This window comes from Mustela erminea, chromosome X (assembly GCF_009829155.1).
Source record: "Mustela erminea isolate mMusErm1 chromosome X, mMusErm1.Pri, whole genome shotgun sequence".
NCBI lineage: Eukaryota > Metazoa > Chordata > Mammalia > Carnivora > Mustelidae > Mustela > Mustela erminea.
In genome coordinates, this window is record NC_045635.1 from 35003729 (window position 1) to 35027489 (window position 23761).

The 23761-nt window shown below is 49.5% G+C and overlaps 1 long non-coding RNA gene across 1 annotated transcript; it reads right to left on the reverse strand.

The window, feature by feature from the left end:
* Window positions 1-907: 907 nt before the first annotated feature.
* LOC116583697 lies at window positions 908-22348 on the reverse strand. Its single transcript, XR_004282842.1, has 3 exons — window positions 22334-22348; window positions 14462-14464; window positions 908-1038 (listed from the first exon to the last, which is right to left on the reverse strand). It is a non-coding gene; the product is annotated as an uncharacterized LOC116583697 (long non-coding RNA).
* Between the last annotated feature and the right edge of the window lie 1413 nt (window positions 22349-23761).

Genomic DNA, 23761 nt, shown 5'->3' on the forward strand with positions numbered 1-23761 from the left:
TCACCTCAGCCAGCTCTGCCGCCCCTCAGCAGTCACTAGGGCCATGGAACCCTTGAAGACTGTGACATCCCCGTCTGGACCTTGGTCTAGTTCCCCTGGCCCTCAACACGGCTGTCTTCCACTGGCAAAACCTCGAGGGCCATCCCCAGCCCCCAAGTGACAAGGACAGCTGGGCTCAATGCACATGACTGCCTTTCCGAGTTCTCTTTAATATTAATGGGGTACAGCCTCCGACCTCTCCTTCCGGAGCCCCAAACACAACCGGAAGCCAAAACGCCACTGCCAGAGATATGCCCTTCACGTCTCAAATATCCCTCCCTCTGGCCAGATCCCCAAAGGGGCGACAAGAGTCCCTTCAGGAGGCTGCCCCAGCTCCAGCCCCATCTTCCCGTCATCCTCCCACCGTCCTCCCAAAGCAGAAGGAACAGCCTCTCCCTCTTCCTCTTCCTGTCTGGTTGGGACTTCCCTCTCAACATAAAGGAGAACCCGAAGGGATAGAGGAAATCCTTTTCTCTCCAAACAATGCCTGACTTCCTCCCTGATTTCCTCCCTGTGGGTTGAAACACAGTCTAATTGACCAAAGCTCAACAACAGCTTCCATCGTGAGCAGTTCACGCTGCTCCCAGGTGCTCTGGGAACCCCGAGACCCACCGGAAACCCACCAGAAAATACTGCCCCAGACGATCTTTGCTCCATGGGGAATGAAGGCGTCTCCCTCGTTGGCCCCAAGAATCTGCAAAAGGACCGTTCTCTTGGCAACTTGGAAACGGAGCCCACTCTTTCAGGAGGCCTGTGGGTGGGGGCCCAGATGCGCCGCCTCCCATGGTGATTACTGAGCACCTATAGGGTGCCGGACACCTGTGGGCCACTGGGAAGATCGCTGGTCAAGAATCGGCTTTCGGGGGCATCTGGGTGGCTAAAGCAGTTCAGTGTCTGACTCTTGATTCCAGCTCAGGTCCTGATCTCAAGGTCGTGAGAGGGAGCCCCGTGTCGGTCTCCACATTCAGCACGGAGTCTGCTTGAGAGTCTGTCTCTCCCCTGATTTTCGTGCAAGCACAAGCTCATTCTCTTTCTCTTTCTCTCTCTCAAATAAATAAATAAATCTTTTTTTAAAAAAGCAGATTGTCCCCAAACAACTGCTTTAGAAAAAAATTAAAATAAAATAAAATAAATCTTAAAGAAAAAAAAAAAAAAAGTCCGCTTTCAAAGCACTTATAAGTGACCTCACCCTCCCTCCCCCCGTGGTGGGCACTGTGATAAACCATCCAGTTCCCTTTTCAGGGGCTGACTCAGCTACTGAGAGCCCCCTGGCCGAAGCCACACCCTCCCAGGACAGCCTACACCCCGTGACTGATGGTGGCAGGGTACCACCTTAGGGACCACTGTGATGGGCCATCTGGCTACAGAGTTCCCTGTGGGCTGAGCTGAAGCCGTTGGTCTGCTCCTCCCTCTGCCCGTCCCTAATGCCATCCTCACCTTCCTTAGATGTGGCTCCCAAGGGCCCTTCTTTGGAAACATACCGCAGCTAAACTCCATCTCAGAGTCTGTTTCCCAGAGAAGAGTGCCTGGGAGACCGGCAGATGTGGGAGAGGGGGAACCCACATCCTCCACTTCTGGGAGGAAAGCTGTGGGAGCAGCCTCTGCTAGGCCACAACCTGGGAGAGCCAGATTGGAGAAACTGTAGGAGAGAAATGCAAGTTCCCCCCCATCCAAGCTGAGCTGGGTGACACAGAGCAGGTCCCTCCTCTCTCTGGGCCTGACACCTTGCCCGTCAGGTGACGTGTGTGCATCTGGGGATCTGATGGCCCATGAGGCCTTCTGGCTCTGACATTCTGGCCTTGTGCTAGGTTGCGTCCGTGGCCCCAGGCCTCACAGATGTAGCCCGGATCACTGAAAAAATGGAGCCGAATTCAGGAGGACCTCACCCCTCTCCTTCTCAGATGGGTCAAGGGGAGTTTTGTTGTTATGGACTGCATTATATCCCCCTAAAAGATATCCACTGAAGCCCCATCCCGCAGGACTTCAGAACGTGCCTATATTGGGGATAGGGCTTTTCCAGAGGTGAGGTAGGTAAAATGAGGTCATTGGAGGAGACCCCAATCCAATGTGACTGGTGTCCTTACAAAAGAGGAGATTAGGACACTGACAGGCACAGAGGGAAGAGGATGTGAGGGCATTGAGAGGACATGGCCATCCACAAGCCAAGGAGAGAGGCCTCAGAAGGAACCGACACTGCCAACACCTTAATCCCGACCTCCAGCCTCCAGAAGTGTGGGACAGGACATTTGTGTGGCTCGGCCCACCCAGGCTGTGGTCTTTCTAGGACAGCCTGAGCAGAATAACATGGTGCCCAATGAAACGTATAGAGGACCCCCAGATCTAGCCCAGGAAGGCTCTGGCATGTATTGGGAAGCCTGGACACTTGGGCAAGATCCCTGGCTGAACAAGCATGGCGGCCTTGCTTCTGCTTACCCCATGCCGGGCTCTGGGAGAGCCGCACCGGGCAGGAAGTTGCGTTCTGATTGCAGAGCTGAGAGCGGTGGGGTGGGGCCAGGACTGAGTGGCTGACAACCCAACACTGGGTACAACACCCAGGCCTCCATGTTCCACACCAGGAAGGGAAAGGAGAGAACGTTCTGGCAGGCAGGGGACCACCGCCGCTGTCTGGGTCTATTTCCTTACCTCTAAGATTTCCCCAGTTCCAGTATGCACGTGGTTCCTCGCTCTCCAGGAAACACAGTCAGAGACAATGAGCTGTCCTCACAGCCCACAGCCTCAGAGAGGGTCCACGACACACCCACACCCCCCATCATGGCCAGCCTCACCGACTCAGGGCAACCCAGGGTGTCTCAGGAGGGAAGCCCAGGACCACTCCCAAGGCTCTGAGAGTCGATTCTGCTGAGGAAAGGCCTTTCTCTAAATATTTTCTCTCCAGGTTTGGCTGGAGACAGTCACAGCCCGTCAGGGGGCTCGGAGAACAGGGCAAGCCTGCCAAGAGCCGTCTGAGGACCGCCTTTGTGAAGAAAACCCAGGGAGCGGGGCTGGCCCACACCCAGGCAGCCAAGGGACAGGCCCACCCTCCCCTCCCTGGGTTCAAGCCAGGGTACCCACTGTGGCCGGGAGCTCTAGGCCCAGGCAGACCCCAGAAAACAGCCCACAGCCCTCTAGTCAGCTGCCGCGTGTTTGTTTTTACAGCTGCTCCTCCTGCTCCGCTGTTCCAGTGAGCAAAGGAATCTGTTTGTCTGAGAAAAAGAATGTGGCAGAGAGGCAGGAGGCAGCCCTGGGCAGCCCCGGCAGCCTCAGCAGCAACAGAGCTCGCCAAATCCAGCCAGACACCCAGGAGAGTCACCCAGAGGCCTAGAGGCCAAGGTCACGGACCCAGAGACACCCTCCACCCTCACCCTGCAGACAGCAATGCTCCTCGGGGGGCCAGGGCTTTGCCCAGAGTCCCCAGGGCTGGTGGCAGGCCGACAGCCTGAGCGCACAGAACTGGGACCCACCCTTGTGAGGTATTTTATTTGCTTCTCCCTCATTCACACACAGACCTCCCCGCCACCACCACGCAAACACACACACAGACACACACACATTGAGAAGGAGGTCCATCAGCTGTGTGTACAAAGAACAAGCCCACAGCCGGGCCTGCTGTGGACTTGGAGAGGAAGAAAGACAGAGGTGACAAGATGCACTCCAGACCCAAGGCGCCAGCCCTGTTGAGGGAAGACATCTGCCACCCTGGAGGTCTGGCCAGAACCCCCAGACCTGTCATCTTTCTTCCAGAGCATTCTGGGCAGCCCAGCAGGAATCCAGGCAAAGACTAGCTCAAAGTCACCCTCATTTGGGTGGTCTTGTTCACAAGGACACCTGTTGTCCCCAGACAGTCACACCTGATACCCATATCCAACCATACCCGATCACCAACCACCTGGACTGACCAAGAGTTGTCCTGGGGGCTGAGACGGGGTTGGGCGGAGAAGGGAGACACAGCTTCCGGGAGGAAGACACAATCTCCTACACTACAGCAGGCTCCCACCTTTAAGTGGTCAGATTTGGGTTAGAACACTCCTCACTGCAGATCACTGCTATTGTGATCTGGCTGGCATTAAATCCCTCAGAGGTGTAGACATGGGATGTATAACCACAAACCCTCCCCCCTAAATCTTTCCTGGTCAGATTAATAATCTAGATGTAACTGAGCTCCTCCCCTGGATCAGCCCATTCACTCCTGAAGAGACCTGGGAGGTCAAGGGATTGCCCAAGGTCATACAGCACGAGTGACCAAGAGAAGGTGTCTTAGGCTGGGCTTTTCCAGAAGCTGAGCCTGAGACAAGGACTTGGGGTCAAGCGATTGATTTGGGAGTGGGGCAGTAAGGTGGGAAAGGGAGGCAGCCAGCAAGAGAGGTGGTGTGGAGCAAGTCACCAGAGTGAGACGCTGGGAGTCAGTCCCATGGGGTCTCTCTGAGACACCAGTGTTGCCTGACCTGGGGAGTGGGAAAGCTGGAGCATTTAACCTCTAGTTCCTATCCATCCTATCCCACAGGCATTTCTGCGAAGCCCTCAGGGGTGGTCTTACACCCTTGGAGAATGTTCTGGACTGGTGGGTGCTGAAAGGATTTAGGTGGGACACTGGAGCATCTGCTGCAGAAATTGACCACAGTTCTGGGTGAATCCAGAGTCTTCCCCGATCCCCTATTCTGGCTGCTCCTGAGCCAGCATCTGAGGCTGGAAACTTCAAGGTTCCCCAGCTTGTCTGTGATAAAGTCAGCGTGTCAGGGCTTGGAAGGGTGCGGGAGAGGCTGGGGTAGAAATAGCTATCCCAGTGCAAGCATGCACACACACACACACACACGTACCAGTCAGTACTGGGCTTCCATGTTGGCTTCAGAATGGGGATGCCCTTGGGAATCCCTGATGCTACCCAGAAGAGAGAGATGGGAACCAGGAGTCTGACTCTTGGTTTTGGCTCAGGTTGTCATCTCAGGGTCGTGAGACAGAGCTCCATGTTAGGCTCAGTGCTCGGTGTTGAGTCTGCTTAAGACCCTCTCTCCCTCTGCCCCTCCCCCACTTCAAATAGATAAATAAATATTTTTTTAAGATTTTATTTATTTACTTGACAGAGAGAGACACAGCGAGAGAGGGAACACAACCAAGAGGAGTGGGAGAGGGAGAAGCAGGCTTCCCACTGAGCAGGGAGCCCGATGCAGGGCTTGATCCCAGGACCCTGGAATCACAACCTGAGCCAAAGGCAGACGCCAAGTGACTGAGCCTCCCAGTTGCCCCAATAGAGAAATAAATCTTTAAAAAAAAAAAAAAAAAAAAAAAAGAACCCCACACCTTGCAAGTAATGACTTGGATCCAATACCCCAATTCAGCACTGTGTGACCCAGGGCAAGGCACGGTTGCTGGATGCCTAGGTGCAGGTAAACTGAGGATATTAATACCTGAGTCCAACCCCAAAGGCTGGGTCAAAGCTTCAGAAGTAATTAGGTGGCCTTCCTGCCGCAGCGGGGGATCCGTAGCCAGGGGAGTGAGCCGTATTTTTTTCTTTTTTTTTTTTTTTTTAAAGATTTTATTTATTTATTTGACAGACAGAGATCACAAGTAGGCAAACATACAATTCAGTGGCATTAAGTATATTTACAGCGTTATACAGAAATCAGCACTGCCTGGTGCTGGAACATTTTCTCTCCACAACAGAAATCCCGTGCCCATCCAGCAGCCACTCCTCCGTCTCCCCTCCCCCCACCCCGCCCCCGACAACCACTAAGCTCCTTGTGCTGTCTCTATAGACGTGTCTATTGTGGACCTCTCATACAAATGGAATCGTACAATATGTGGCCTTGTGTGTCTAGCTTCTTTCATTCGGCCTCATGTTTTCAAGGTCCATCCGTGATGTAGCAGGTGTCACTCCTTCCCTCCTATTGATGGTGGGATACTATTACACTGTATGGAGAGACCTCGCTCTATTTATTCATTCATTTGGGTCATTTCCATCCGCGGGGGCTCTTTTGAAGAGGGCTGCTAGGAACTTCGCGTCCACGTTTTTGTGCAGACGTACCTTTCCGATTCCCTTGGATGCGCCCCTCAGCATGAAATTGCCAGTTGTATGGCAACTCTCTGTTTGACTTTTGAGGACCTGTGACTCTTTCACTCCAGCTACACCAGTAACATTTGCACAAGCCCAATTTTGCCACATCTTTGCCGGCATTTGTTATTTTCCTTTTTTACCCCCCTTAAATTATAGCCATCCTGTGGGTGTCAAGAGGTACCTCGTTGTGGTTTTCCTTTGTGTGTCCCTCAAGGCTAACGACATCGAGCATCTTTTTTGGGGTGCTTATTGGCCTGTGTGTTTTTTGTAAATGTCCATCACTCCTGACAATAATTACCCCGGGATTAAACCAATACACAAGAGTAGACTTGGTATTGGATAAATTGGATAAATTCCAGGGTGAAGATCACCCAGACAAAGGGGCCAGAATTTATCATTGCACATTTTAATTTTTTTTTCACTGCCCCTTTTTAAACCACTGTAAGCTACATGCCTGTGGAGTTTTACTCTCCTGACCTCTCAAGCACTGGTTATTGGCACAGCATGTTAAATGTTTTTGGTAACTGCACATAAAATTGTTTTATATTTTTATATTACATCCACTTAATAGAAATATATAAATTAAATTTATATCTTATATTTCCCTTTTTTTAGTTACCTGTGTGCTCTGCACGTTTATCAATATTTTCTTATCAAGTCACAGGAACGCTTTCATAAAATAACTGCATCAATCATATATTTTGTCCTCAGTCTTGTTTCTCTTTATAATTTGATTGGAGTATGGTTTAGTGCTTTTCTCTTTGTGTTAAGCATTTTTGATTATCTGTGCAGTTAACCTTTGTTTTCTATTTTCTGATTCTTTCTATCACATCCAAATTTAAAAAGTCTTTCCCCAGGGGCAGAACATTGTTTTAAGTTGAATCTTCTGAGGAAAATGTTCCAGCTCCTAAGAAATCGCAAAACCCCTCAGCCAGGTAAGATGACATTGGTGTCCTCCTGTCCCCAAGGTCCTTCCAGGGAAAGGGGATCCTTTAACATTACCTTTAAGAGCATGAGCTCCAGAGCCAAACAGCTGGCTGTGAATCCTGCCTCTGTTATGTGGGCACCTTACATGATTTTCCGTACCTCAACTTCCTCATCTGGAAAATGGGGGTAGTCATGGCACCTAAGATTAACTGGTATGCTGAGTTCATTGAAGGAAAGCTTGGATCTGACTGGGGTCTCATGGTCAGTGCAGTAGAAGGACGACAGAGGTATTCTTTCTGGTCCCACCCAAAGAGAGGGCTGCCAACAGGCCCAAGCCTCTTTCAGTGGGGAGGACGGCCCACTGGGCTCATCAGGCTTCTCCACCAGCCTTTCCCTCGCCTGCCTTCTGTTTGGTTTGATATGAGGTTGACAGACCACCTGGCCCACTAAACTGGGACAGGAAACTTGTCCCCATCTGCCACTTACCTGTCCAGAGCCCAGCTGCCATCTTTGTTTTTATAGCCAGAGTGGGGGCAGCTACAGATGAGAACAGCCTTGCTTGTTAGGTCAGTGGGTCACGGCTCCAGGGCTCCTGCCCTGTCCTCTCCCTCCCCTTACCCCACCTCTCATCCCCCATCCCCCTCTCCCGGTGGCTCAGACCCCGGAATTTTAATTGGCCTGAAACCTTGTTAATAAGAGTAGCTGGAGAGAGGCCTGAGGGGGATTCAAATGCCTGTGACTTTCAGGTGGGGGACTCAGTTCCCCAGGAAGCCAGTCAGTGGGGGATGGTGACCTGCTCAGGCTGGCAAAACATGGGGTGGGGGAGGGGTACTGCTGAGTCCCGGAGTCTCTGCAATGGAAAACAATGATCCCCATGTTCCTTCAACCAGGACAGAGTTGAAGTTCCTCAGCTTAAAATTCCTAGCCACCCCCCCCAACACCCACAAACAACCTGAGGTAGAGTGGCTAATAAAAACAGCAGGCCTTGCCTTGGCTTTGCAAACTGCTCTCACATTCCCTGTGTGAGTCACGGCCCTTGTGAGCCAAGGGAGGTGAGCATTGCTGCCCCTGTCTTACAGAAGAGGCGACCAAGCCCCCCCCAAAAGTTAATATTTAGGTCCGGGTGCTGTCAAGCCTAGACTCAGTCCACGGGCTCTAACTCCTAGCCTAAAGCAGTGGTTCTCACTCTTTAGTACATCAGAACCCACAGAATCCCAGGGGGCCACCCCGCCCTGAGTTTCCAACTTAGTGGGTCCAACCTGGGGCCAAGAGATCCCTTTCCTTTCTTTTTTTTTTTTTTCTATCTTTATGGAGATGTAATTGACAAATAACAAGTTGTGTATATTTCCGGTGTTCGGCTTGATGTTCTGATATACATATACATGTAGAAAGAATCACTGCTGTCATCGAAGAGAAATGGAATCAGTGTCTCGAAGAGAATTCGCTTTTCTAAGAGGCTTCCAGGTGACACCGCTGTCATGGGGCCAGGGTTCACACTTGGAGAACCGTTGGCCTAAAAACTCGTGTCACTGCCTCATAGCTTCTCATTGTGTTAATAGGAAATGCTCCCAGCAGCTGCGGATGGACAGATTCAGGCGTTCTCCAAAGAATCCCTTCCCGCAGCACATCAAAGCACAAGGCAGGAGCAGCAGCCTCCAACAGCAGGGGGTTCTCACATCAGGGAAGGAGCTTGAACGTAGAGGCTGGGGCAGTCGGGGCTGGGGACCTGAGCTCAGGGGGTTAATTCTCAGTTCCTGCTGGGGAGTCCACGTGACTGGGAAGGAAGCAGGTGGAATGATTGCTTTATATACAGAACCATCAAGGTCTTGGCTGTGTAAAACCCAATCATTACTTCCAGGTAGTAATGCGTTTTAGGCAATGTCTTCTGCTTATGCTCAGCAATGCATGAGTCTCGGAGCAGTGGCCAGAGAAATGGCGAGTTGTCGGATATCGAGCGAGTGATAATGGAATCCAGGAGGTGGAAATTACAAGTCGAAAAGTAAAATCGATGCCCTGCCTGTGAAATGACGGAATGCCTGGTGAGGAACCTTATAGAGATGTCCCCCACCCTCTCCTGCCCCCTCGCTCGGCACCGACCTCTAAGAAGCTTGCCAGTTCAGAAGTTCCTTGAGGGCAGGGACTACATTTTAATCATGGGGAATCATATCACGTCAGGGCAGAAACGGGGTCTCAGACAGCTCCCAGCCCTGGAAGGGCAAATCGGTTTCATTTTGGGGCCGAGTCGGATCTTTTAGGGACAGCTGCCTGAAGTCTCTTGGCTCCGTGGGGAGCCATTCTTACCACGGGGATTAAGGGGGCGGGGACACTACATGACATGCAACAGCACTTTGCTCAGCCTACCCAATCCAATCTAGTCCTACCTGCCCCGCTGATAGATGGGGAAAGAAGAACAGCCCCCTGCTCCCCTCCCCAGGTCCCCAAGTACAGCCCAGCATGCCCCTGTCCCCTAGCAGCCACTGCCTACCAGGTCAAGGGGCTTGAGCAGAGGGTTCAAGGGTCCATCGACTGGGATGGGAGAAAAAAAGAACATCTTTGGTTTTAGTAAGCTATAACTGAAATCGAGCCCTTCCTTCCATCCTGAACAGAGGCAGCAACTCACACGAAACCAGCAGCTCCATGACCACCACTTGGAGAGACCACAGCGATCTTCACGGCACATCAGAGTCCCCGTGGGTATCTCTCCAGATCATTTACGTGCCTCACCAGGACCAAATGATAGCATTTATTAGACCGGCCGCTAAATCTTGTTGTCGAATGCATCTATAAAGAAGCACAGACAATACTGCATCACGAAGTTGTTTTAAAGTATTTGGGGAACTGCGTCTCAATAGGATTGGTTCCTCCAGAATCCTAACTGATGCAGTTGAACACATTATTCCAAGAAGGAGTCTATGGGCTCTACCAGATACCGGGGGTGAGTGTATGGTCCAAAAAAAAAAATAAATAAAAAAGTTTAAAAGCCTCTGCCAGCATTTGCTGATGGCAAGTTCCGCACGCCTGGGCCCCTCCCGGCCTTGACATTGGTCGGAGGAGCGGATGTGGGCAACGCGGGCCGTCTTAGGTGCCTTGTATTCTTTGCTGTGACTTGGCAGCAACTGGAAGCTGAGACGGCGTGAATTGGCTGCTCTCCACTCTGGGGAGACAGCTGACCTCGGGGGCTCGCTGGCCCCAGATGCCCAGACGGTGACAGCTCTGGCCCAGTGCCAGGGCCTCCCTGGCTTGGCCTTCCATACCGTGGTCAGTCTGGTCACAGACACGGCAGCTTGATGTTGGGTGCCGGCCTTCTTCTTTCTCCTGCAGCAACCCTTCCCTTCTGCGGTGATGTCCCTTGGCGGCCCGAAGGGCAGGCTTCATGGCTAGCTTACGGCTGAGTCTGGATACCTGTTTTCTCAGCCTTGGGGGTAGGGGAGCAAGACAGCCTGGTGGGGATCACAGGCCACATCACTGTTTTCCTTTCATCTTCAACATGCCGCTATCCTCCTTCCTTCAAACATGCAGATGCTAAATTCACAGCAATTAGCCCTGGAAAGCACCTCCAGAAAATCGTCTGTTCCACACATCCTGCCTCCCTTCGCTTTACAAACCGCGACACACGCTAGGAAAATCAGTGTGACCCGCCCGTGTGTCCCAGACCTGGAACCGCCTGGTGCAGTCCTTTCTCCACCCCTGCACAGCCTCATAAATAATGTAAGATTTTGGCCCCATCGCCGTCTGTCTTAGGTCAGTGAAAAAACTGCAAATCCATTTTCACTCAAAATCACTATTTGGTTAAGTGGCGGGGGGTGGGGGATTTCCGGTCTTGGTGTCTTCCTTGTAACTGGCACAGCTGCAGGGTCTGTGCAAAATTCTTGTTGTTTTTTCTCTTCATAGACCCCCTGGAGGAATTCTAGAAGTGTGCATGAGAGGGAAGACCTCGTGTCTTCCATCAGTGGCAGACGTGATGCCTCCAAGATGTTTCCGGTTTGGAGGCTGCTCCAAGGATATAAGGTCCTTCAGTTGGTCAAGACCAGGTGAGCAGCTGTAACAAACATTCCACCAATCTCCATGGCCAACCAAAAGGGAGGCCAGGCTTATTTCTCCCTCAGCTCATGTTCTAGTCAAGCGTTCCAGGGTCGGTGCTGCCCACGGGGATTCAGGACCCAAGCTTCATCCACCTTGCGGAAAACCATAGAATCAACTTCAATATATGTGCCTCCCAAGGTCAAAATGGGATAGGAAAAGAAAATGGAGGATCCCGAATGAGAGATTTTTGTGGCTCGTGCACATCCCTTCTAGCTACTTTCCGTAGGCTAGAACTCAGTTACTTGGCCCCAACCTAACTTCCAGGAAGGCCGAGAAAGGCAGGCAAGCTGTGGACTCAAGAAGACGAGCACATGGAAATGGTGGGGATGGGGTGCTATCATTGCCACAGTCATTAATGCCATGCTATTATTTTAGTAAAAGTTCTTTTGGTTGCGTGTGACAAACCAGCTGAGCAGGGCTGAGAAAAATGTTGAATGAAGATGAACCAAAAGGTTGCTGGATACTTCAGAGAATCTAAAGGAAAGTTGGGATGGAACGGAAGAGATTCAGGAAGGAGTAAATGAGTCAGCGAAGATCATCTATGGCACCTTAATGGGAAGTGATCAGTAATATTCCCATTCTATGGGACCCTTTTTCTTTGAGTCAGTCATTCAACAAATACGATTCAGTGTCTACTGGATGCCAGACCTAGCTTAACTGCCATGGGCACGCAGATCTATCCCTGGTCTCATGGAGTTGACATTGTGTTCAATTCTCTCCGCAAACTATTTTCTCTCTTCTTTGTGCCCATCTTCCCAAGGACCACTGTGGTCCTTGCATGGGGTATAATGGTACTGACACTGCCAGCTCTCCTCATGCAGGACTCCGGAAGGGCCATCTGGGCCTGTGGCTCTCCCAACTTCTATTTCTTTTTTTTTTTTTAATTTTTTATTTTTTATAAACATGTATTTTTATCCCCAGGGGTACAGGTCTGTGAATCAGCATGGGGAGGGTATTTGCTTTGGTGAGTGCTAATCCAGCTTCTATTTCTGTCCCTTTCCCCAGCTAGTGCCCCCCATATTCTACCTATGAGATATTTGGACAACCGGTTTGTGTCATCACTTGAGAGGGCAGCACACTCAGATGAGGGCCTCCTATTTATCATGCAGACCAGTGATCCTAATCCAAATTTCCCCAAAAGGAAAAAAGTCTAAGACAAAGATTCGGGTGTCAGTGGCTTATTTGGGAGGTGAGCCCAGGAAGCGTCATGAGGGAAATGAGGGAGGGAGAAGGAAATATAATAAAGGGGGGGTTCATGAGCGGGTTCATGTGCTGGTTTCCACTGTGGGCAACCGGGGCTTAATACTGGTGAGGACCTCTGAGAGACCGTGAGGAACAGGCCTCTGAATTGGCCCACCAAGGAGCAAGAGGAAGCTCAGTCTTCTTCTATCAACTCATTGATGGTCATTGGTTGAAGGGATTAACTCCCCAATGCAGGCAGCCAATCAGAATGCTCTCAAGTGGAAAGACCTGGGAAGCTATGGGCCAGGCACTGGCCATCACCATTCCACCCGGAATCAGAGCTCAAAGCCCAGCTCTTCAAAGTGGGGTCCAGGACCCTCCACTTTGGAATCATTGGTACAACTTGTTCTGCTTTCCCCCAGCTCCAGACCTTTGACTTGTGAGTAACAGGAAGGGCTGGAAGGGGCACTTTCTACACACTCTACCAAAAATAGTGACTTACTACTCAAGAAAATCATTCTGACTCCTCACCAGGGCCCACAAGACCCTCCAAGTCTGGCCCTGCCTACCCATCAGGCCCCACTTCTTCTTCCCTCCACACTTGGAGCCCTCTGTTTTAGCCATACTGGCCCCTTGGCTGAACCTCCTAACCCCACCTCCAGGCTCTTGCACTTGCTTTTCCCACCATCTGACTACTCCTTTGTCCCCCATTTGCCTCACCTTGTTTGGGGTCTTGACTCCAAAACCCTTCCTTGGCCACTTTGTCTAAAATAGCTTCCCACACCCTCTCCTTACTTGATTTGATGGCTCTCCGTCTAAGTTACATGTAACAATCCTTCATTTATTTGTTTGTTGCTTAGCCTGTCACTCAGATGAAAGCATCCTGAGAACAGAGACATTCACAGCTTTGCCTCTCAACCCCCATGCCTGAACATAATAGGTGCTCAGGAAATACTGGTTAGATGAACAGACCTGGGCACATCCACCTGCTTCGTGGTGCAATTTTAGGAGTAGTTACCTCCTCATACAAAGCAGAGGAAATTGGAAGTGGGGCTGGTAGAATTTGGGGGGTAGTTCTTCCAAGGCAGTAGGCTCAGACTCTGAAAAGGAAAGCTCTTAAAACTGTTTCCTACTCCCCTCACCACAGCATACCCTGTCAACATCCCATGAACCCCTCACCTATCCAACCGCAAACCTCTGAGACTCTCAGGCCAGGCTCCCTAAGAAAATCAGAAATTCGGAACCTTGAGTTGGGGAGGAGGGAGATAATCTCTGTGCTCTCAGTCCAAAGCACACACAATTAGAAATCCATAAATTAGAAGGAGTCCATTCTGGGTGCCTGGGTGGCTCAGTCAGCTGGGCATCTGCCTTTGGCTCAGGTCGTGATCACAGAAGATGCAGGGATCAAGCTGTGGATCAGGCTCCCTGCTTGGTGGAGTGTCTGCTTCTCCCCCTGCTCTTATCCCTGCTCGTGGTGTCTCTTTTTCTCTAATAAATGAATAAAATCTTCAAAAAAAAAAAGGCATTCATTCTAACCCCACCTGGGCCCCTGTCTCCTGCTCTGAGGAATGGATGTAATACTTTACTGAGAGCATGGTTGTGAGCAGCAAAGAAGCTAATCACATTTACATATAAACCAAACACTCAGCATGATACTCAGGGCATGGTAGCACCCAATAATGCCAGCCTAGTATTCTTTTTCCTAGCAGGATGCCTGTGGCACAGTGCTTGACACAGGGATGCCCTGGGGACAGAAAGGTGATCTTGACATCTTGACGTGGTCCCTGAGCTCTGCGAGATTTGGAAGAACCCAACAGTAATGACATCATTGCCACCTACAGCCGTGGAGCTGGGGAGACCCGGAGGAGGAGGAATCCAAGGAGATGAACAAGAGTTGGTTGTGCTACTGCTCCATCTTGTTCGCCTTGCACTTCCCAATGGCTGGGCTTGGAAAGGCTCTATCACAATCTTTGTCACCCAGCCAGGCCCTTGTCCTCGACCCTCCTTCCATGTCCTTCACCGATTCTCCAATCAGGAACCCAAAGAAAAGGAAAGAAAATTCTCACCATCTCCACTATTTCCCTCTCCAGCCTCACTCTCATGTACTTAGTTATTTCTGTGAATTGTACTTTCTGACCTTGACCCCTTGACTCCAGATGTGAGGCCCCGATGCGGGCCAACTTGCTTGTATTTCTTTTTGCCCCTCTTCTGGAGGCTGCCACCTCAGTCATGGCGGTCAGGCTAATAGTGGGGTTTGGCAAGATCTCACAGGGGAAAGATGATGAGATTTCAGTTGCTTCTTGTGTTTCAAGCTCCTCTCTGATCTGGGCAGGTGGGGAGGGGGGGAAGAGGCAGCCCACGTGGGCAACTTGGGAAACAAGCCTAGATAAGAACTCCTTGACAGGCCCAGCTAGCAGGGCCCTCATTCACACCGCTTCAAAGACAAACACTTTGCGTTTGTCGATTTGTTTTAGGCCTTGCCGAATCTGCAACTCTGTGGCCTTGACTCTAAAAATAAATCTCTTGCAATAATGACAGGGCTGTTGCAAAGAGGAAGGCGTGTAAGGAAGGAGAGCCAGGGAGAGGAGAGGGCAGGCGGGAGAGAAACCGAATACCCAAACAGGAAGGAGGGATGTGGGGAGATGGCCCCGGCTCCTTTCTCCCAACCTGGGGCTGGGCCCAAGCTCATTCGAACCCGACCTTGGAAGAGGAAGCCGTCCTACCTAGCCATGGTGACCCAACTGCTGTGGTCCCCACCCTCACACCGAGTGTCAGCTTCACCTGTGAACCCAGCCCCGCAGAATCTGAATCTGGGTTTGCACCTGGGGTTTCACCGAAGGTGACACAGAGGAGCCAGACCCTGGACTCCTTCCCTTCCAGCAAACCAGAAGTGAGCCCCTGCCCACAACCAAGGGGCTTCCTTCCAGGAACTTTCCTCTGGAAAGAGGAACCTAGTAGCACCCGGCCAAGTTCCTCGTGGACCCAGCCCATTTTATTAGAATGTCGCCCTTCTTCACGGGCCCCCAAGATAATTAGGAATCTCATCCATCTGTCCTGTGATCATTCAGCATTCACCCGGACGCAGGACCCGGGATTGAACTCATGACAGGCCTAGTCCCTCCCAGGGGTCTTTCTGGATTTTGTCATTTGAATCCCTTCCCTCTCAATCTCTTGCTTTTTTTCTCCCTTGCTGGCTCCTGGCCTGAAATGTTTCCCTGTCCCCTCATCTGTATGAAACTCTATTTCATGGCCTCGGTGCAAGATTTTGCTATACACTGACACCCCCCCCTTTCATTCTCCCCTCCCTTTAAGGCTCACAGACATATTTCAACCCTCCTTACTGTTCTCATCAGTTCTCCAAAGAGACCGTCCTCTCTTCCTTTCTGCCTTGGCGGTCATAAACTCAGTTATTTAGTGTAGACTCTGATTCTCCTTCCTCCCGTCCAGGCTGGGCAGGTGAACAGTCAGGCCATTGTTTAGATGCTGAGCAGGTGACAAACAGTTATGGTTGCTCTTTGCTGGAATTCTAAATAGTGGCTGTCACTCTTCATTGACTATAAAATGTACAAATGTGAATGATAAGAAAGAACATAACTGTGCCCCATCTTATCAAATTTATTTTAGCTGTGCTTTAAAATCAATTTAATTTGTAAATTATTCATGGCATGTAGCAACTATTACAGACTTGCGCTACCAAAACCTAGGCTTTAAAGATTGTACTAACTTTTTCGAGACGTTTTGTGGACGCTTTTTATCAATTTTTATTACGGATGTAATGCGTATCTCTTTTGGAAAATGTGGATACTACAGATAAGCAAAAATAATTATTTTATTATTATCACCTCTAATCCTATGACCAAGAAGTAATCACTGTTAACATTTCAGTATATATCCTTTCAGGGTCTTTTCATTCTACTCACATACACACACACACACACACACACACACACACACACACACACGCACTATGCGTAAATCTCTCTCTTTTTTTTAAGGTCATTGTATATATACTAGCTTGTCTCCAAAGATGGCCGCCATCAATTCCTTCCCCTCTGTTCTGGAGCCTCTGTGTTTTGGAGCCAGTTCATACCAACATCCCAGAGCCAGCCGTGCACTTCTCTTTCCAATTCTTCATTCAGCGGCATCATGTTAATAGCTTAAAATCAGCCATGATGGTAAATGCTACCAATCAGGGCTTTTTTTTCTTTTTTAAGACATCCAATTTTTAAATATTTACCAGCATACCATCGTGCATGTATACACCCAGGGCCATCTTCATGGGCTTGCAATTTGAGCAGAAGTACAGGGCCCTATGATCAGAATGGCCTCATTTTTGGCTTAAGGCTCTGCTATCGTCACCTTGAAATTCTTAGGAATTTGATGTTTGGACTTAAACTTTGTAACTGAAGTCTGATAGGACAATGGAGCGGGTGCAAGACTAGAGGAGATACATAGGATATGGGTGTCTACCATTTCTTGTTTCCCCATTAGCAGTGGTGTTCGTGATGCCCCATGAGCACAGAGTTCTGGTAAACCTACAATGCATGGAACTCAGCAAGACCTGAAGCAAATACAAAGTAAGCGTGTGGCATCTACAATAAAGGGAGCTGGTGCCCTGTGAGGCTCTGCTTTCCATTTGAAACAGTTCTTGCTCCAAATGCAGGAAGAAAGCAATGATGTTGGAAGAAACACAAACAACCAAGGAAGCCTATCATATTCTTTCTTGTGTTACCTCCCCATACTAGCCAACCACTTATACTGAAAATGGGGACATAGGAGGAATGGGAAAGATAGGGCATTCATAATTCCTTTCCTTTTTGGGCCTTCCTTACTCGTCGGTAAGCAGAAGTTTGGCAGAATGTGCACACATCAAGAAGTCAAATTAAACAGTGGAGTTAGTTTTGTACAGCATTTCCACAGTTGGATGGTAAGACCAAAGTATGTATGTATGCATGAGCTACAAAACATGAATTGTGTAATTTCAGTGAGTCTGCATAAGAGTTAAGGGCCCCTGGGGCGCCTGGGTGGCTCAGCCAGAGTATCCAACTCTTGATTTCGGCTCAGGTCATGATCTCAGGATCCTGGGATTGAGCCCCATGTCAGGCTCAGAGCTCAGCAGGGAGTTTGCTTGTCCCTGTGACCCTCCCTACACTCATGCTCATCCTCTCTCTCTCTCTCATAAATAAATAGAATCTTTTTTTGAAAAAAAAAGGTTAAGTGTCCCTGCATTTGCATTTAAAACTGACTTCACGCAATATATAGATGAATGGTAAATTCATGTTAATAATTTAAATTTTTAATTTTCTTTACTTAGAACCACATTGAATAGCAAACCAAAAAACACTATGACAAGTCAAGAGAGAGACCGTGAAAGAATGGGGGAAAGCTTTATATTTTAGCATTTTCAATGACACTTTTTTTCCTGGTTTTTTTGAGCAAGGGTTCCTGCATTTTCATTCTCCACCGAGTCCCACAAATTGTGGAGCCAGTCCTGTGCATGCCACTCCTCACTGGGTCCTGCGGGGGGTGGGGTCTATTTCCACCTCTCAAATCTAGTCTGGCCTGTGGCTGCTTTGATCAGTAAAACTCTAGAAGTGAGCCCAGAGCTACAGTGAAAGAAGTCCAGACTATTCTGTCTCTCTAGACCATGTGCAGGAGCACTGGGGTGGCAGACACAGGGGTGAAGAAGCCACCTTGAAGGTCTGGCCCAGTCGAGCCTTCAGATAACTCCAGCACCCATTGCCCATCTAACTGCAACCGCACAAGAGACCCCAGGCAAACTCCCAAGCTGAACTTTGTCAACCCACAGAACCATGAGTGGTAATAAGGATGATAAGCTGTTGTTTGATGCCGCCAAGCTTTGGGGTGTTTTGTTCAGTAGCCAGAAACAACTACAACAGTATCCTTCCCCTTTTATAACCTGTGTTTTTAGATTTTAAGGAGAAAATTCTAGATTGATTTCTTCCAGGAATCAGAATTCCAAGTAGCAAATATTCGGGTGAGATGCAAGTCGCTGTGGGGCACAAGAGTAGATCTCAAAATGCCTGAGAGTCACATGGCAAGGTGGGGGACATAATGGGGACATAGTAAAAATACAGCTCTTCTGACTCCAGCCCCCCAGATTTGAATCCAGTAAATCTGGGGTGTGGCCAAGGCATCTGTACTTTTCCAAGCCCCCACACGATTCACAGCAGACTTTCAGTGTACCTCAGAATGCAGCGTCATGGGGTATGACTCTGTAGTGGTAACAGACTCTTGTTTTCAGAGTCAGAAGATTCCCATAGCTATCCCAGCCCTGAATTGTAGAACTCAATGATGGCCCTGGAGGGTTAACTAGAATAAGGATAGACTTGCCCATCACAGAGCTTCCTTCATTATACATTTCAAAAACAACAGAGAAAACATATAAACTATTCTTCTTACATGTTAAGCACAACTTTCAAGAAAGGCATCCAACACTTATTGATTCCTCATAGGACCATGCATGGGAGTTGAGAGAGAGAAAATGCCCATCTTTTGTCTGCCCAATACTCTTCCTTTTGTCATCAGTCCCAAAAGACACATGGGTGACCCCAAAATACCATTCAATGTCAGGTCCCCAGAGGGAATTAAAAACCATAAGAACTGGGGCGCCTGGGTGGCTCAGTGGGTTAAAGCCTCTGCCTTCAGCTCAGGTCATGATCCCAGGGTCCTGGGATCGAACCCCACATCGGGTTCTCTGCTCAGCAGGGAGCTTGCTTCTCCCTCTATCTCTCTGCCTGCCTCTCTGCCTACTGTGATCTCTGCCTGTCAAATAAATAAATAAAATCTATTTTAAAAATTTAAAAAATAAAAAACCGTAAGAATATTTTAGGTAGCCCTACCAAAAGAAAAATGATATTACTAAAATTCAAATTTCAGTCAGTTTATAACATGTATCTGTATTCCCAGCTCCTCCCATGGTGCTTGCCTCAATGTGGGTTTTCATTTAAGTTATCAATAAATTCAAAGCATCAAACAAAGCTATGAGCTTGGTGTCATACAGACATCACTGGATGTGATCAGCTCTCCATGGACCTAATCTGCTCCTTGTAGGAAATATCTTCAAATAGATGAGAGTATCGTGGTGAAATAAATTCACTCAGAGGTTCCCAGGAATATCTGAATCCCTGGGAAGCTGTTTCAATCTGGAAGCTCTCTAGGAGACTTTAATGGAATCAGGTTTGTTGCATGTCCCCCAGCTACCAAGGGTGAGGGATGGAAGATGCTCCCTGGTTCTTGGGGCATGACCACGAAGAATGAGTGTAACCACAGACCTGGACCAAATGGGCATCTGAGTGGTCAGCAGAGAGGAGAGCTTATGACCTTCGAGGTGATGAGTTTATTTTTTTTAAAGACCTTATTTATTTAACAAAGAGACACACAGCGAGAGAGGGAACACAAGCAGGGTGAGTGGAAGAGGGAGAAGCAGGTTTCCCGCCAAGCAGGGGGCCCGTTGTGGGGCTCGATCCCAGGACGCTGGGATCATGACCTGAGCCGAAGGCAGATGCTTAACGACAGAGACACCCAGGTGCCCAAGGTGATGAGTTTAATGTTGCTCAACCTCATCTTCCTCATCCGTGAAACAGCAAAACAGTACATAGCTCACAAGGTTTTCCCGAGCATTCAGAAGGTAGCACACACAAAGCATCTCGCTCAGTGCCTGGCACATAACAGCTCCTCAAGAAAATATTATCTCCTATTTCCTTTCCTTGAACTCTCACTACCCTGGATGATTCTCTCACACTTCAGCTTGCCCTGAGGATATGGCACTGTTAGTTATAAAAGAACCTGAGAACGGGTGGTGTATCAGTCAGCTCTTGCTGCATAATGAGCCACCTCAAACTTAGTAGCATAAAACCTTACTCATTTCAGTTGAGCTCCATTGGGCAGCACAGCTTCTTGCTATTATCTACCTGGCCATAGCTCCTCACTGCAGATTGAGGTCAAGTCTGACTCTGGGTCCTAGGGGGTGGGCCATCAGCTACCAGGGGAAAGTGTTTCTCATGGTCACAATAGAGGTACAAAAGGGCAAGCCCCACTATGCCTCCACATTTCCAGCTAGAAGGACAAAAGGAGACAATGGTAGGAGTACCAGCCCAGCTTCTGGGGCCACCTGGCAAAAGCTGCAAGCACAGTCTATCAGAGGAAACTGAAGCTATGGGAGAACCCCAGCCACTATGGTTATGCTGTCCAACACAGAGAATGGGGAAGAAATACCCTGACTTCATTTTTTAAATTAACATAAATTATTTGTTTCAGGGGCAGAGGTCTGGGATCCATCAGGCTTACACAATTAACAGCACTCAACATAGCACATACCCTCCCCAATGTCCATCACCTAGCCACCACATCCCTCCCACCCCCCTCCACTCCAGCAACCATTAGTTTGTTTCCTGAGACCGAGAGTCTCTTAAGGTTTGTCTCCCCCTCAGTTTCATCTTGTTTCACTTTTCCCTCCCTTGCCCTATGATCCTCTGTCTTGTTTCTCAAATTCCTCATATCGGTGAGATCATATGATAATTGTCTCTCTATGATTGACTTATTTCACTTAGCATAATACTCTCTAGTTCCATCCACGTCATTGCAAACAGCAAGTTTTCAATTTTTGTGGCTGCATAATATTCCATTGTATATATATATACACCACATCTTCTTTATCCATTCATCTGTTGATGGACATCTAGGTTCTTTCCATAGTTTGGCTATTGTGGACATTGCTGCTATAAACATTCAGGTGCACATGCCCCTTAGGATCACCACATTTGTATCTTTAGTGTAGATACCCAGTAGAGCGATTGCTGGGGTAGCTCTATTTTCAACTTTCTGAGGAACTTCCATACTGTTTTCCAGAGTGGCTGCACCAGTTTGCATTCTCATGAACAGTGTAGGAGGGGTTCCCCTTTTTCCACATCCTTGCCAACACCTGTCATTTCCTGACTTGTTAATTTTAGCCACTCACTGGTGTGAGGTGGTATCTCACTGTGGTTTTGATTTGTATTTCCCTGATGCCACGTGATGTGGAGCACTTTTTCATTTGTCTGTTGTCCATCTGGATGTCTTCTTTGCAGAAATGTCTGTTCATGTCTTGTGCCCATTTCTTAATTGGATTCTTTGTAATACCCTGACTTCTTTCCCCTTCCTGACTTGGGACTTTCATCAGTTTTTCCCATTGGCCAAACCTACCAGGAAGGCAGAGCACAAGGGAGCAGGGAAGTGTAGTTCTCGTGAGACAGAGCAGTGTAGAAAAGGCAAGGATGGATGTGGGAGCAAACAGGTGAATGAGACAGCATTTACCTGGCCAGATGTGGGCACGGGAGCAATCACCACAAGTGCCCCACCCACAACCCTTGGCAATGACTCATCTTGTCTTCCTGGAGATGCCCGCAGCTCTGCCTGAGGGTTTTTCTGGCTCACAGTGGGTGCCTGGGCTCCACATTGGATGAGCTTAAAGGGTTGTAGAGTTGGCATTCTTGGGAGTGGCCTTCAACCAACGACAGAGAAGAGGTGATGGCTAACACCCCAGCTTCTTCACCCCGTGAGCCCATTCTGTATCATCTCCCAGAGGTCCTGGGTAGGACTGAGCCCTGACCGCCTGCAGTGTTAATCTACTTGTTACCACGTTGGCTGTTGACTTCCTTTCCCTTTCCAGCCCTCTCACCTCCTCCTGGCCCAAATCAACTCCTTCCACCAGCCTGAGACACCCAGCCCAACACAACTGCCAGGCGGCATTGGCACCTTCTCACCACCACACCTTAGAGGCAGGGCAAGAACAAGCCGCAGAGCCAGGGGGCAGCCCCACAATGCTGGGTTCATGCCCAGGAGATCCAAACAACCACCACCAGCCCCCCCGGCGCCATGTTTGGCTCTTCCCGCACCCTCCACCCCCACCCTACCCACCCACCCCCCTGCGTAGGTCCGCTTCCTTCTCACTCCTTCCATGGGAGGAAGAGCAGAGCCAGAGGGACTCAGGGAACCTCTCCAGCAAAAGTCAGGGGCAGAGCCAGGTGTGGAGCATTCTCCCAGAATCTCTACCCTACTGCCCCTCCCACGCCCCCTCTTCTACCCCCAGAACCCCCCTCTCCACCCCGCAAGGCCACCCCTCCTCAGAAGGAAGCGAGCTAAGCACTGCGTTACCAAGGAACTGCCACACTAGCCACCAGAGTGACTGCTCGTTATTTGAACACTTTCTTCTATTTGACTGAATACAGGAAAAATGTCACAAATAGAATATTCATCATCCCCCCTCGTGCGCCTTTTCTTTCCTGCTTATCTCCCTGCTGTCATGTACGAATCCGGGCTTCAGGTTCATTTGGTATGTTGAGTGTGTGCCCGGGGAGAGGCTGCCGCCGAAAGCCTTGCCCACACGCTCTGTGCCGTGACAGCCCCCCTCCCCGCTGGTGACACCCCACCAGACAAACGCCACTCACACTGACCCCTCGAGGCCAGGACAACGTCTGCTCCACGCGGAGGGAACATAAAGGACCCGAGGAGCCTTCGCAGCCGGTTAGTGATTCTCGGCATGTCACTTTTATAGACACCTCAGCTTCTAGAGCTTTTATCCTCAGGTGCTTCTTAGAAGACGCGGGATGGCATCCCCACCCCACTTCAAACACCGTCTGTTTCGAGATCCTCAGAGGGGCTAACGCCGCCTGCCAATTTCTTAGCTACGGAGTCATCAGCGCGGAGCGTGTGTCTCTGCCTCTTTCCCGTTGGTGCCAGAGACAGTTTCCCCAGCCTGGTCCTCCTACAGCCAGGCCCCACCCTACAGATTGCCCTGTCAGGCTACAGGCAACACGTTTCCAGGACTGGAGAATCAAAGTACTTACTGAACTGACAATTAGATATTATGTTCAAGTGCAGTAACATGAGCCTGGGAACCAGTAGCTTAAACAAAAGAGGGATTTCTTTTTCCCTCCTGTAATATCAGTCCAGAGGCAACCCTTCCAGGGCTGATATGGCCACTCCACGAGAATACCAAGGATCCAGCCCTTTTCTCCTTCTTAGGTGGACCATCACCCCATGCTCTTAAGATGGCCACTGGAACTCCAGCCATCACACCAGTATTCCAAGCAGGACAAAGAGGAAGGGCAAAGGGGGGCCCCAAGCTGATTCAACCTCTCTTCTAAGGAGCTTTCCAGAAATCCCACGCAAGAATTCCAGCATACATCTTGTTGACCAGTACCTGCAAGGGAGGCTGGGAAATCTAAGTTTTTAGCTGGGCATGTTTCCATCATGCATGAAATTGGAGGTCTAACAGCGTTATGGACTTCTCTGTATCTCCCTATAATTTGCATGTTGAACTCCTACCCCTTAGTACCTCAGAATGGGACTGTATTTGGAGATAGGATCTTTAAAGAAGTATTTTAGTAAAAATGAGGTCATTAGAATGGGCCCTAATCCAGTATGACTGGTGTTCTTATAAGAAGAGGACACTAGGACACAGACACACACAGAGGCAAG